Source organism: Schistocerca americana, chromosome 5 (assembly GCF_021461395.2).
Source record: "Schistocerca americana isolate TAMUIC-IGC-003095 chromosome 5, iqSchAmer2.1, whole genome shotgun sequence".
NCBI classification, from domain to species: domain Eukaryota; kingdom Metazoa; phylum Arthropoda; class Insecta; order Orthoptera; family Acrididae; genus Schistocerca; species Schistocerca americana.
Window position 1 is genome coordinate 493526313 of NC_060123.1, and position 5199 is coordinate 493531511.

The following is a 5199-nucleotide window of genomic DNA, read 5'->3' on the forward strand; positions in this document are numbered from 1 at the left end:
ACATTTTTTTCTCTTTGTATTTAATACAGGAGTGAGGCAAGTGGACGAAGCTGGAACATTTGTGACGTGTATGATGTGAGTTTTATCGGAGAAATCGGGGCAGAAAATACTTTTCTCACTTCGAGTGGGATCAGTCTGACTTGAATTATTCGCCACATTTAGAAAGCTCAAAAGCTGTAGCTCTGTAACGTAAGAAATAAGATGGTGGTCTCTCGTAAGACTGAAACCCAGAGCCAATGCAGTCTTGGCTTTCTAGCTAGCAAACTACAGCCTGCAGTGCTCTCTCACAGTCTTAGTGATGGGTAAGACAGAGAATTCTCAATGAAAAGCAGAGATTAGTTGTTGTTTCTGTGTGGAATGACCTTCTCTATTTATAGAGACAAGAGTTACTATTGGAATAAGATTTGGAATCCTCTTCTATCATAGTTTAGTTTCTGATAACGATATATCGATTTCGCTAGCTTCCACCACTGGAGAGCTGTTATTTCACCTGCACGAGAAGGCAGATACGACGATTTCTCGAGCACGCGCTGTTGGCCTTCCTCGGAGTATAAAAGAAGACACCGCTCGTAGTCTGAAGTCAGTTCTGGCGAGTTTGTACAATAACGTACTCACCTAATGATGGCGGCCATGTGAACGTCGGAAATATTGTGTCAAGATGACTTCATGATCCAGCTGCAGACCTGAGAAGGATATCATTGTATTATAGTATTGGAAAAATTCATAGGGTATTAGCTAACGGTAAAACATGTCAATTGCTTTAGATACAATGGTACTCAAGATTTGCCCACTTCCATCTTATTGCAGAAGATGAAAGTTCCCCAGTCGAGCAGAAGCGGAAATAATTTAATTCGCCAAATGGCACGGTTTCTTTTGCGTTTTGTGGCAATACAATAATCAGATGTAAGTAGCCTCATTTTATAAAAGGCAGATAGAACTGTAATCCACAAAGTGGGTCGTTTGTTCTTGCTTTGAGACAACAGAAGTGATTTGAAAACATTAGCTTTGATATCTCTGTAATAGGACATTAACGTCATCCTATCGTCAGTCATTGTTTTCTGACTGTGCTGCCCCATGTAAAAATGAACATGAATCAACGTGCAGCACCTGGTTATTGAAATACCTACTGGTTAGTAAAATTCAGAACAGTGAAAGAAATATAGCAATGAACTGATTATTAAAATAACTGTAGCACCTAGAACCTGAACAGTGGCTTTTATTTCGATTGATAGCGGATGATTCGATTTGTTTTCGAAAAATCCATTTACTTAACTTACCAGAGTAAAAAATTCTGTTGTCGTTTTAATTGTATTTTATTCCATTTGTGATTGATATTTACATTCGTTAAGTTAGGTTACTCAACCTGTTGATAAAATTAAGAGATCTCCGTTGAATTTCACCTTGTGTGGTATTTTTCAGACAGCGGTAAAAGACTTAACTCCAGTGTGAGCAGTGTTTAACAGTGGAATTCATAATTTAAAATTATTGTTTACGACGCAGATTGTGTAAATAAATCATCTTTTATATGACAGACCATAGTAGTGATGGATACGCAGGGATTGTGTAGGTGCATAATTTTCAGCATCTAACAATACCAGTACTTGCAAAGTAGGTTAGAAATAAGATTAATAATGTTGCTCACGCAGCATATGTTCACTTTATCGGACAACAACAAAGTTATTGACTGTGGATGGTATTGTCAGAATGGAAATAATGAAGTCACTTAAAAAGTCATTAATTTTGGCACTTATCTTGAAGGGATTCCCACGTAGATTTCGTCGAAGTTGTTATGGCTCATCTTGATGATTCTAGGCTAATTCCACTTTAACTGCTAGAAGGTCCAGATCTGTATTTTAGCAATATTTGAAAATCTAAAAAATGCGTTTTTCAGGAAATTCTTAATGATCAAACAATTCCAGATCGGAAAAATGATATGGTAGAAATAATTTTTGACTTGGTGTTCACGATCCACATTTTTATTAAACTTCTTGTAAATTCACATATACTTCTTCTTAATTGTCACATCATCAAGAAAACAGTTTTGTATCAATCTTCATATATTTAATTTCCACTTTAACCAAACACAAGTCTTGACTGTTCTTTTACAAAGCGAAATAACAACTTAACTTCTACAAAGTGAAATAAAGATTGCTCTGTGCGCATTCGCGCCGAAACGGTTACAAGTAAGTCAAAGATTATGACAGTCTCACACAAGAACCATATCTGTAATATATCGATACATCGGAGTACCTATGCATTAATAAAACCAAATGTGCATATTATCACAAAAATATGTCTGTTACTTCGCAGAAAAGTAGTACGATATTACTGGTATCGAGAACTGGGGTTGGAGTGCCGTAATGGCCACGTAAATAAAGAACCATTACAAGCAGATATGGTCATCCGGTATGCACCACTGTTTAAAAAAATGTGGTGGTTTGGAAACAGTAGTGGGCAGCATTCTGAATAGTCTCTGAGCATTGCATCAGTGGGACTACATACAAACCAGGCCTTCGTCACCGCTTGTGACCGAGACCTAAAGCATTCAGAGTAAGTTCCAAAAGAGACTAAGAGGCTTCAGGACATTAGTTGGCATGCCTGTTCTGGGTTTTGCAGTTAAAAAAAAATCTAATCAGTAATATCTGGAGACAAGTGTGTGCTCAAGAGCTATTTTTAAAGCGTTACTAAGTTTTTGCAATAATCTGTGGGCTTTTTCTTACTGATTTTGGACATGTCAAACACTTTGAGGGTTGCGATTAGGCAATTTGGCTTCCATGCCAATGGTAGGCCTTCTCTACAACATTTCCTCACCAAAGCTGAAATGGGGAAATACAATGGAACATCAGTTTGCATTTAGGATGACAATTTATGAGAAATTCGCAAACGCTATGGGTTGGTGAAAGGGGGTGGATGGTGGGGGTACATATTAATGTTGTTTTCTTTTTGCCTGCACAACGAGATGAGAGTCAGCCGTGGAAGATGTTAAATCGTTTACAGAAAGTTATAAGCAGATGAAATACTGCTGTGATTTACAGATTAAGTATTAGTTGCTACATGAAGTCACGTCGGAACTCTGTGACCGTTATGTGAATACTGAGCACGAGATTTCTCGCCACTTTATTTGGTCGCTAATAACAGCAGTCCACCTACTGTCAAAAACATATTTATCACTGCGTTTTGGGCACACTCTACTTTTAGAAAACCATATAAAAGAATTCATTAAATATATAAGTCAAATAAAAAGGAAGCAGAGTGGATGAAAGTTCGTAAACTTTATTGTTTCAAAGAAGTAGCAGCTGTAGCATATGATACATTTATCCAACTGTGATACAAGATAGAAAATGCCCTCTTGGAAAGATGTTTGTGGTTGCATACTGAACCACGATATCGATGGCAACGATAATCCATCTTCAGGACACGAAAAATGTAGAAATCGCTTAAGCGAGAGACTGGGACTATGTGATGCATGTATAAAGGTCTCCCAGCGAAACTTCTGTTCTGTAGTTGAAAAACCCGCATGTTGCCAAGGATGTTTCGAGTACGCATCGGAAGTTTCGCTATCACAACCTCCTTCACGGAAATATTTTTCCGACGTGTGAGCCCGCATCTCGTGGTCGTGCGGTAGCGTTCTCGCTTCCCACGCCCGGGTTCCCGGGTTCGATTCCCGGCGGGGTCAGGGATTTTCTCTGCCTCGTGATGGCTGGGTGTTGTGTGCTGTCCTTAGGTTAGTTAGGTTTAAGTAGTTCTAGGGGACTGATGACCATGGATGTTAAGTCCCATAGTGCTCAGAGCCATTTTAGCCGACGTGTGATTGTTACTGGTGGGTTAGAAAACGAAATAAATTATTTATGAGTTTGCAACAAATTGATTCCTGTTAGCAGACAGACTACGTGTGGTGTATTAAATTACACAGAAGTTTGGTTCAGTAACTCAGCTGTCCATCTGCACTGCGCAAAGTTTACAACGGATGGGCTCCGCACCAATGTAGCGCAAATGGAAGACAGTACCTACTGTGAATACTTCTCCATCTACAGTGTTTGTAGTTTATGTAACTGACCGTTATGCAATGTTAATTCAATGATTACACGATCAGGTCAAATGTATGCACTGGGTAGACAAGGTAGCTGGTTAATGGTGATTCGATATAACAAGCAAATGTATGTCTTGAAGACACTGTAATCCACCAGAGAGTCAGACTTCCAGAACTCTCATCAAGTGTGGCACACCTGAATTATGACAAAATCATGGTGCAGCCACATGAGGAGCTCGGTGGTCTGATGGATCGATGTTAGATACGTGTAGCCTAAAGTGTATGGTCAATTGTAACGTCAGAGGTTAGTTTTTAATAGGCACAAACTGGTCCCATTTAAATCTGAAGCCGCCTGGAGTGTCCGCTCGAGGTTTGAGGCGCCGTGTCACGGACTGCGCGGCCTTTCCCGCCGGAGGTTCGAGTCCTCCCTCTTGCATGGGTGTGTGTGTGTTGTTCTTAGATTAAGTTAGTGTAAGTAGTGTGTAAGTCTAGGGACCGATGACCTGAGCAGTTTGGTCCCTTTGGAATTCACTCACATTTGAACCTCTTAATTAGCAAAGTTAAGAATGAACGATTGCACCATGGTTTCTAATTTACATTAAACGTGATGTCCTTTCGCTACCTACTACAAGTTAGGTTCAGACATGACTGACGCAGAAGTGGCGGCTTGCAGAAAGTCTGTCACCAGTGTAGTGGATGACTACGTACACAATGATAAGGAGAGGTGGGCTACAGACTGGTGCGGCAATGTTGTCACAGAAAATCTGAACAGGAGTAGAAATGATTAGGGTACATGTTATAAAAGTAAAAATGAGATTTACCTAACTTGTATTTCTCCTAGTGTATGAAGACTCATTACAAACAAAGCAGCAAGAGATAGTGTCTTGGTAATGCAATAGCGACGAGGATGAGGTTATCTGAACTAAAGCACGAAGGATGGTGTTGGAGCCGCGACTAGGCGGGGTGTGCGTAGTGTCACATAGCGAAGTGGCTTCAAGTGCGAGTGGGTCATGTTGCTGCCGCCGGCCATCCAGTATTGGAGCGGCAGGAGCCCTCACAGTCCACAGTCGCTGGAGGATGCGGCTCAGAGGACGAGCGTCATTGCGTCCATCAGATCATGCATGGCTGCTGTCTCAGCTGACGGAAACTTACAATTCCATTACTAACTT